Genomic DNA, 11,623 nt, shown 5'->3' on the forward strand with positions numbered 1-11,623 from the left:
AATCTCAAGAGCTGACCCACAAGAATCAACAGGTAAAAGCAATGTGGTGCCATGTCGGAACAAGAGTCCGTTTTGAGCTGAAATAAAAAATAAATAATTAGCTGTGTTTACATACATGTTCTAGTAATAGCTGTGTTTACATTAACATATGCATATTATTTCTGGTATAAATACACTGACCATGCAGTGTAATAAGTATTACATATCCCAATACATGACATAACATTTAGGCAGTACAAGATCAAAAATTTGCATATCAAGTCATAATATAATATTAAAAAAAATTCTTAGGTATAGACACTTATTAGATTGAGAGAGAGTTTGAGAGAGAGAGAGAGCTAGAGTTTATTTCTTGTAGTGCAACAGTCAAACATTTCAGTTCGAAAATTACAAAGGAATATTACCCATCTGAACAGCGTCAAAGTACATGTATTTCCTTCTGGTATACCATGTTTTATCAATTCTACCGGGTTTTTATTTTGCAAATAAATTTGGCGAGGGTTTTGGTTTCTTTTCTTTTAAATTACATTTTTTAAAAACAACACTATGTGTAATAAGCATAAAACATGTATGAGTAAACTTAATGAAGAATTTTTAATAGATTATTTTTCACAGAATGTGTTACATTACATGTATGTCAATCTTTATAAAAGTAGCGTATATTTCGTGCGTCATAAATTGGAAGTTTTAGTAAATATCATTTACTTGCATGGTAGATATATATGTCTAACACAAATTTTCTTCATAAAGCTACAGCTGTATGTACCACATAATCATATGTTTTGTCACAAGTATACATTTTTAAAAAATACCCAAATTCCAACAGTTGAAAGTAACTCGAATTTTTCATTCTCTGATAAGTTCATTGTGTTTTGTGCGTGCATATATTATAAGTTTGCTGCAACAGCAGCCAATCAGCGGTAAGCTGAATCCACTTATAAGAAAGTTTGTGGTTTAGGAGCGGGTAAAATTGTTTATGCATAATGTAGCTGACACTGACTTGAATAGATCTGATATATATGTACAAGATGGGAGAAATAATGACAGAACAGACTGGGATTCGAACCTTGCCCTCTGAATCTCTAGTCAAGTGCTCTACCAACTGAGCTACATGTATCTGGCACCGGTATTCAAACCAGTCTGACCGTCACATCCCTCCCCCCCCCTTAAATGATCTTCACCCTCAAAGATCACCCCTGGCTCTTCCCCTGGCAGGAGTTAACCTGTCAGTTCCATGGGTTGGTTACAACACCAATATTGTATAGGGATGGAACGATCCACCGATGCACCGGTGCATCACGGTATTTATTTTGACGATATTTGGATTGTTACATTTACCATTAATACATTACGATACCTATGCGGTCTTTTTTTTATTTTCCAAAAATATCTGAGCTTCATATATCGGCTATTTTTAGTCTGCGCGCCTAATATGAAAGTACAAAGATGGCCGAAAACCTCGTAAAGTTGTCAAACCTGTTAGGAAGCTAAATCTGGAGTGTGGACAACTTTTGGATTACTTGTTAATGAAAAAGTAGTGTATATGAGACTTAAGTAATTTGTAAATTGTGCAACGCTCATTTTAAATATATCAAAATAACTTTGGACATGCGGTAATACATCGACAGATTGAATAAATTTTTAACCCTTATTCATGTTTTCATTTAGTTGCAATGTATCGTGATATGTATCGTATCGCATCTCATGTATAGTGATATGTACCGAATCGGCTAAGTACAGAAACGTCCAAGCCTTAATATTGTAACAGGATGGGAGAAATAATGAAGGACCAAACCAGGAATTAAACCTGGGCCCCCTGAATCTCTAGTCAGGTGCTCTACCAACTGAACACTGGTATTTAAACCGGTCTGACCGTCACATATATAAAAAAGTTATTTTAAACAATGGTGTTCAATAAAAAAATAACACTTGCAACCTTCAGTTTTTGTCTGTAATTAATCAATATTGGCCTGCGATCAGTTATCGTTGAGTACCATTTTTCATCAGTGCATTGTTACGTCATTTTATCAACACATAAAATTATATACGAAAATATGATGTAACATTGCACCAGCGAGAAATGGTCCTTGACAAGAACTGCTGGCATGCCAGTACTGCCAGTAGTCAGATTAAAAAAAGAGAATATAAATGAAAAATTACATTTTAAACATTAACAAGGACAATTCAAGTACATATCAAAACTGCTAAACAAGATAAATTATGTGAACTGGTAGAGTGGTACGCATAGTTCTAACTTGTAAACTACATGTACAAGTACATGTACCGGGTACCCGTTGGTCTGCTAAACCTCTCTAATGATACATTGATCGGCATCATAAAAATATTAAAGACTTTTTAGTCATGTTTTAACTCTGAAGTCTGAAGTAAACAATTTTATTTACTTGATGTTACATGTATGTCTACAGGGTATTTATGTCTACATTTGGAGTCTTCCGCACAAGAATATGATCATATGTTTCTAATTAGACCCTGCTTTGAATTTTGAGTTGAAAATTCACAATCTGATTTTTTTTTAAATAGATAAATTCGGTCATCCTTTCCAGCTAGCTAGTCACCAATGAACCTCGAGCAAGTCTAAACATCCAGTAAACAATGTAAAAATTACGGTGTCCGGTCAAGTCGTACACAGACCAACTCGTATACAGGTCAACTCGTATACAAAATTCTCCGTATAAAAAAAACGAAAGTCAACTCGTATACAAAAAAATTTAAAAGTAACTTAAAACACTTGGTTTCTTGTAATAAAATTTATTTAGTTATTGCTTCCGTAATTCAGCGTAAAAAGGACATATAGAGTAAAATGGATGTTATCAACTATTACAAAGATTGCAAAATTCATACATGTATAATTGTGCATTAGCATTAAACTCGGTAACGATGTGAAATTACAACAAAAAAATTAACGATAATTAATTGTGTCAATCCGATCATTATTATTTGCTAATTTTTTCTACACATCAAAACAATAATTGTTAAAACAACAAGCGCGTTGTTTTTTCTTCTCCAAACGGATGACTTCTTAAGATACTCCTCATTATTTTGTTTGAAAAAATATATCCAACTTTCCGCTTTTATATATCATTTCCCAAACTTCTTTCAACATGGTACGACACCTGTGTGTTTCCTGTCGACGAACTGTAAGTAATATACTGGTATTGATTTATAACGGTTAAATATAATGAGTGAAAAAATAAAAAGTGAATATAAAAGTCACATATGAATTTCTTTTTTACCACCTATTTTATATGCGGAATTTTCTGTATACGAGTTGACTTTTTGTTTTTTATGCAGAAATTTTTGTGAGTTGACTTTCGTTTTTTTATGCGGAGAATTTTGTATACGAGTTGACCTGTATACGAGTTGGTCTGTGTACGACTTGACTGTAAATCAAAATTACACGTTAGTAAACATTAAACACCCACACCATAACAAAACATCTAACTCTGTAATTCTTATAAAATTCTTAACCCAGCAGATGTTAAATCATCAAGATATATTTGTAAATTCATACGCGATGGACATATCATAAGAAAATCTATGTACAGTACCAACTACATGTATATTTGTATACTGTATGTATGACTTTCGCCACATGTGGATTTTGTCAATAAATTGAATTTTAATTTACACAAAATTCTGGTAAAAAAGGAGAAAAAAACAAGTGAAAGGTACAACATTTGGGATTCAATTCTGTTAAAAGGATTTATATTGTCTGGACTAGAAAAATAACATACATCAGTGACAGTGTGCACGTACTTACATGTACATCTATAGACTAAATGTTAACCAGTTAACATGCTGACATTTTAACCACTATATAGACAAGAAACTTTAAAAGGAATAAAAAGCCTCACCTTCTTCAGTAACATCCACATAGATCACACACTTTAATGTCCATCTTTTCCCCTTTATTACTCGTAGCTTGTCAACGGCTTATCAATGGAAACATAAACATCCGTCGACATGGTCGACAGAAGTGTGGCTGTCAGAATTTCCTCGTAAACGATTCACACGAGAATATATCCCTCCTTATACAAATATGTAGTATTGTTCCCTGTGCATGTTCATATGCTTCACAGTAACTTGAAAATGCATGTGTACACCGAAAAATGCACAACTTATCTTCTGCATTACGCTCTCTCTTTTCTACAATGCCGTTCGTTACTGTTTACATTCGCGGGTCCGCGACAAACATTGCAAACATTTGTTCTGCGTGGCCGATTAGAACGTGTTAAATAAGTAGTTGAATTCAAAAATGATATAGCCTAGATGAAAAAAAAATGAAATTGAATCACAACAATTTATCTAAGACGCAACACAATGTAATGCAGTAAATGCCTGGGCCTTAAAACGGCATTTGTTCGCTTGTGTGTCTATGTAGACAAATTAACTCGTTCATGTACGATTAACACATATTTGTTTTATGAAATTTGAAAAAAATAGGGCACAGAACTTTTAAAATTTGACACCAAATGACATTATTTAATATATTAACAATAACTGAATTAATTTTTTTTTCATAAAATGATAACGATTTTTGCTATCAGAAAAATACGTGTATGAGCTGCTGACCCCTAATTATAGGGGCCAGCCCTTTTTTTTTAATTTTAAATGAAAGCTCTCGTTATTCTTAACAACTTTTGTTCTATATGTATTAACAAATTATTTTTAGTTTAAAGGTTATTATACAAAAAGCAACAAAATTTCAGACCCCCCAAAACCTTAAACTTTACCGGCAAATAGCTTAAAAACTAAAAACCATTTTGCCAACATTTTCATGCCAGCAAAACTATAAAATGTTACCAACAATTCTGCTAAATTTCATGCAACTATCTTTTGTAGTTCCCGAGATCAACTCTGGACAAAAGACCCCCCAATTTTTAATTAAAGGGCAATAACTCATAACCGGAAGTGAATTTTAAAAATTTGAAAAAAACGTCCCTAGATATTAACATTGTCTACATACCCCGAAAGTTTCATAACAATCAGATAACAAATGTACGAGAAATGGCCTACACAAAATTTGCGGATAAAAAAAAAAATAATAATAAGAAACAGTAGAATAACAGAAGGGTTTTCCGTTGAAAAACGGAAAACCCTAATAATAATAAGAAACAGTAGAATAACAGAAGGGTTTTCCGTTGAAAAACGGAAAACCCTAAAAAGAAAAATAAGAATAATCTTAACCAGCACAATAATAGAAAGGTCTTCCGTTGGAAACGGAAGACCTTAAAAAGAGGGTGCATTTTAAAAAAAAATCTTCTTTACAAGAACTATATTGAGTCAAATTCAATGTAACTTAGCATAGATAATCCTTATGGAAAGGTAAATATAAATTGCATAAATTATGGGCTACCTCTGTTTCAAATTTGAGTAATTTACAAAGATAACAAAGAGGGAAGTGAATCAGTTTATAAGTTCGAGTTCGGTATTTCATATATCAAAAACGAGGATTTTTCTTTGAAGCAGCCATGTTGGATGCATGATAAACTGGTTAATCTTACAAAGATGGATTTGCTTGAATTGCTTGTTGTGCAACAGTTTACGCGCGAAGGGAATATTCGAAACATGAAAAATATATTTGTGCCGATTTTGTGAAGTAAATTGAGATTAAATATTTCAATGCGTCGAAATTTTCAGTTGTGACGGTGATTTGAGCTTGTTTTGATTTTCGTTTAAGGAACTATCGCCTGTACATGTATTTTGAAATTTTTACGTATCAAATCAAACACAGACTTCGGTAAATTAGACAGATGATTGTTTACCTGCGCAAAATGAGCAAAATCTGATGCAACATATTATAATTAAAAATTCTATGCCTTGTATTGGTAATTCGGTACGATCTCTATACATAATCTTTCTTTGTTTTAGCGTTTTTTTCCTTTGTTTTATTTGTTTAAAATTTTCTTTTTACTAACTGATTCGGAGAGTAAAGCTTCGAGTTATAAACAAGATACAGAGCTTTGCTCGAAATGCTATGTTTGTACTCAAAGGTAAGGTTATGCTTTAATTCGTTTTTATTTCAAATGCTAAATAGGAAAAACCAAGTTTAATCGAGTTACCTGTACTGAAGAACTGACGGGAGTTGATTTTATCGATTATCATTTATTTTAAAATCAACTTATTTTGCGTGGCAATTAGTTTCTAATATGTATTTGAATTGCGCACTTTTTTATAATATGAATTTTTAGACTTTTCAAACAGGAATTTCGAGACACCCAATATAAATCATGTTGTGTAACATTTAAAGAAGGTTTTCAAACTATGTGTTAGTAATTGAAACAATTCTAAAAATTGTATGGATCCAAGCACTATTGATATCGAACTCTTGTCTCGTTCAACCAGACGCTCGGCTGTCTCCGTTAATCTCCGTAAAGCAAGATAGCCTCTCAGCTTGTCGGAGATTTACGGAGACAGCCGAGCGTTTGGTTGAACGAGACTATATTAAACTCTGGCGTAAGAATACACGAGACTACAAAAAAATCTTAATTGTTCGTATTATATAAAATCTGAGTATTTTCAAAGTGTTTATAGATACGTTTTCTTGAAAAACAATGCTTCAGCTTACATTACATCGAATTTTTCTATTATTTTCAAGAACTAAGTCTTGTTAGCGGTGATGATTTGTGATAAGGGCCAAACACTGTTTCACTTTCGGTTTGCCAGAGTAACTGCATAGGTGAGTTGATTAACATCAACTCCCAAAAATCTTAAGTTGAATGTAATTAACTCATGTGAACAAAAACATGACTCAAACAAAGCTCTGTATCTAGTTAATCCTACGATTGTCAGACGCTTAATTTTGGTTGATCATTAGAACGGTCTTGCTTTTTACATTGAATACTCGTACAGAAAAATTAAAAGGATGTTATTTTGTAACTACTTTCTGGTGTCCCTTCTTATACGATGAATTATATAAAATTTACACCAATTTCGATAGCTTTTTAAACACAATTAAGTAAAAAAGACGTCTTTTAAACACTTTCCGTAGTTCCGACACATTTTTATCACAAAAAAACAAACCATTTTCGTTGTTCTTTAAAAATTATTGCAGCGGAAATCTTTGTTTGTAGTCATTTGTTCTTTTTGAATAAAGATGAAAATAATGGTTTGGCTTAGTACAATAGAGCGATATGCCTGTCAATACATTGATTAGATTTACATGTATAGCTTTTAAAATATCACGCGACAACATTTTTCAGTTAAATTTATTCATCAGTCAAGTGAGTAAGTTTATGAAACGCTATACGAATTCACGCCAGATAAACGAAAATCTTTTATAATAGAGAGGACCAATTACATTTTTGGATGTTTTAATTTGAGTGCATTGAGGTACAAATTTCTTCTTTCACTTATAGAAAAATGAAATACATTAACTAAGTAGTTGAGGAAGAAATGATGTACCTTTATGCCCACATGTATTTTGATCGGGGGGGGGGGGGGGGGAGGGTGTTAAAATAAAGTAAATTGGAAGTTAAGCGTGAACCACTAACGAATTTAGTAATAATACATATTGCCTATTATCTAATTTTCGGTTAAAAATGTATTCCATAAAGGTAAATATGTTAAAGATTAAGTATATGCAATAATAAGTGTACAATTCGGATTATTATTATATGTAAATCTACCGAGGGGCCAGTGTTGCTCAGATGAGCGATGTGGCCCATGTGCATCTTGTTACAAAAGTCAAAAACTGGTTGTAACCAGTTATTGAAAACCATTTATTTGCCGTATGTTGCAGTCTGATAATTCCCGTTCATGAAGTGTAAAAACCATCATATTTTAAACTGGAGTCGGCCGACCACGGTGTCTGTGCCGTTATTAATAAAATACACTGCTAAATTATCCTAATACATGTATATGCATATTATACAAATATAAAATAAATCTCAATATATTTTCAACAACTCAAGAAAACAGAATAGCTTATACGAATATTTGACATAGTGATGATGGGAAGATTCGTATACACTGCTTAGTAAATTCATGAAGATAATGTAGCCCTATTGGCAAAAAGAACTTCTAGACATTAAACACGTTTCAATTGACAAAATTTATAACTATAATAAATTGTTTTGATTTTAGACAGTATTAATAAGAAAATATAACTATGTTGTATGTGGACAAAGATGAGAAACATTGGATTAAATTACCTATCCAGTATTTGCTTCTCCCGTCAACAAAACCCATGAAAAAATCTACAGATCTGTTTATTCTTTGCTGAAATACCTGAAAAGATTGATAAAAGCACTAATACTAATGATCATATAATATAAATATGGTCCGTTATTGGTTTGAAACAAATTAAAAATCAAGAAAATAGTTTTTTACTTTTATTTAATTAGAGACGTTGGTTTTTGCGTTGTCATATCATTAGAGAAAAACAATATTCATCTGTCATTAGAAAGAGTATAAATTGCTCAACAATAATATATAACGTATTATAATACTGTAGAAATAAATTCATTTTTTTGCAAAGTGGAGAAGCAACACAAAAGACGCTGCTACCAACTGTATTAGCTCAATGACAGAGTGATAACATGTATGTATTAGCTAATACTAGGGGGTGCCTCACAATCCAGCCACCATTATCAGTGTCCATGTCGCACCAAACAGGAACAGTGCTGCCTCCTAGCGACAGAGAGTACAGTCCAGTGAAAACATCGATAAGCTTAACAGTCTCGTTGAGAATAAAAATGACGTATTTCTTAATTTCATAATCAAAAATAAGTAAAGAGGTTATACAAGGGAAAAACAATTAAATAACCAAAAACAGCAAACACAATGAACAATTTCAATCGTTTTATAATATATGTTTTACCTTTGTATTCGCAGTATGGAGAACACTTCAGACAATTGCAGTTAGACAAAAGACGGGCCCGCTTCATATTTCAGTGTTTAAAGAGGATCCCAAAAGTAAATTGCGAGTAAACCTAAATAAAACCCCGAATGGACCCAAAATTAACCCCAACTAAACACCAATTTTCAGAAAGTAAACCCGGAGTAAACCCAAAGTCAAACTCGAAAGTAAACCTAGGGTTTAGTTTGGGTTTACTCTGAGTTTGGTCTGATCGGTACTGCAGTTTCCTGTTATAAACATACGGAAACCAATAGACTCTTGATGACTTAATCTGTAAAAGGACAATGGACCAAACCATTTAATACAAGTCATAGCTCTGTAACTATAATTTCCAGAGATTCTATTCAGTACAAATACCTTTAATTCACATCTTATAAAGCCCATCCTCTTAGTAAAATTACTAGTCAAATCTTTTAAAAACTTTTAAAATATTGTGGTACAAGTACCCTTTCTATTATCATACTATTGGCATCGGGTTCGGGGTGCTATTAACAGACATATAGATATACAAACCCTTACCACAAGGTACAGACTAGACTTCTCTCCGAAGTCGTTTGACCCGTGTACTGTAAGGTTTGTGTCTATCCGAGTCGGTTGAACTATGCACTGACTCAGTTCACTCAGCTCATTAACGTGTTTCGTCGAAAATTCACATTGTTGACGCGTGTTTCTTTTATTGGTACCCTTAATAGTTGTTGAACGTTTTCAATAAATCTAATAGTTTTTCTGACAAATATTTTTGAAGTTACGAGTTTTTTGTTGTTCTCTATTTTGGTACATAACAAGTGCTAGCCATTTTGGATTGGAATGAAGCAAGACAGAAGAACGTGACCGCGTGACCGGAATTGGTCATCACAATCGACTTTCATTTTGCAACTCAGTTTGTAAACAAATCAAATTTTTGGTAGAGTTCACGATATTTTTACAATTTCTTAGGATTATTAGGAAAACTTAAATAAAAATAAATTGCCACGTATATATTTTTTGGTAATTATATAGGTTAGGAACATATTTGAGAAATAGTTGCCCTTATTTCAACATTACTTTATATATAGAGTAGGTTAGTAGGGTCAAATACTCTCAAGCTGTTTTTGTGTTATAAACCATTTCTCACATATTACGGTTACACACAATTGTACTTCTATGGCTGTCAATATCTATGCTATCAGTGCTCAAGAGTTGCGCACTTTGGAGGGTGTCGGAGAGAAAAAAAAAACCCAGCCATAATTATCAAGCTGCGTGAAACTTAAGAAGTTAACAGTGGAATATTTAGCTGCTGAAATTTAACTTCCCAAAGAAACAATTCAACAGTGGATACAGGAAAACAAATTGTCGTTGCTGAAGATACCAATGTCGCTGCCAACCCCCCAAGAAGATAGTGGTTTGCCTGTAGACCAAACAACAATGTCATTTGAAATGCGCCTTAGTCGACTGGAAACCATTATTCTCCAGTTTGGACAATCCCTGAAGGACTCCCACCTGGCAAGTAATGAAACAGTCCAGGAATTTTAGAAGATAATTCAGGAACCTGACCAAATAACAACTGACAGAACAGAGAAACAGCAACAGAAATTCAGTATTTCGGGTAGCTGTGGAAAGCCTGTGCCGTTTTCGTTAGCTGCTGACTCCATATATCCTGTTAAGCCATTGGATAATATTCTGCATGGCGATTTAACCAGGTTTTTCTCAGCTTCAGGAAACCTGCCTACCATGAGCAAGCAAACAAATTTACACTGTGATATACATCAAGTCTCTGAGGATCCCATGCGCGCATCATCAATGCCGAAAGTCAGTGTAGAAAATTCAGCCCCGACCGTGCCCAATGCAGTCAGCACTACTGTGGGGTCCATGGCTCCCGTAGCTGCTCCTGGTCAAAGCACATCATCCAAGAGAAGAAAGCAACATCGATATAGACCTAGCTGATCTTCATCAGATAATGGTGACTCTGCACCTCGAAACACCCAATTCGCTGCCAGCACTGGAGCGATCATGGGAGTCGAAGGGACAGACTAAGATTTGAAGTGGATATTGCGGAATTTCGTGACCTTCCAGTCAATGCCAATACTAAGCATGGAATTGAAAGACAAAGAGATAGATCCAGAAGCAAAAGCCCAAACATACCAAATATGACCACCGTCAAAGGAACTGACTCACCTAATTGGGAAGCTTTCATCAACCAATTTGAAATAACAGATGGTAGGAGACAGTGGTCTGACAATAAGAGGTGTGTCGGTTGCTAGACTGCCTGGGGTCGTGCATTGGAATATGCCCGTCGGGTTAATGTACACAATGACTACCATACCCTCAAGAAATATTTAAAGAGGTGATTCAGTACGAAAGAGGCTCCAGCTGTAGCTCGCAGACAACTAACATTCTTAAAACAACATGACAATGAAACAATAGAAGAATTTTCACAGCGAGTTTTATCCCTAACCTTAGATGCTTATTAGGAATGTGAGAATGATATCATAGAGGAGATGGCAGTAGAGACTTTCCCGAGAGTCTGCAGAGAGAAAAGTGCGGCAAGACATGCAAGGGATATGGAAACTCGTACCATCCACAAGGCTTTAAAGTTTGTTAAAACTGCAAAAGCCAATGATAGAACACTCTTTGGAGGAAGAATTAACGCTTACTATCACCGTCAATTCACATTCCGAGATAAATAAAAAAGACAGCTTCTACAGGTTCCACTGATAACTTGCAGGAACAAATTGACAGTCTTACCAAGGCAATTGAAACTCT

The sequence above is a fragment of the Crassostrea angulata genome, chromosome 5 (genome assembly GCF_025612915.1).
Source record: "Crassostrea angulata isolate pt1a10 chromosome 5, ASM2561291v2, whole genome shotgun sequence".
Lineage (NCBI taxonomy): Eukaryota > Metazoa > Mollusca > Bivalvia > Ostreida > Ostreidae > Magallana > Magallana angulata.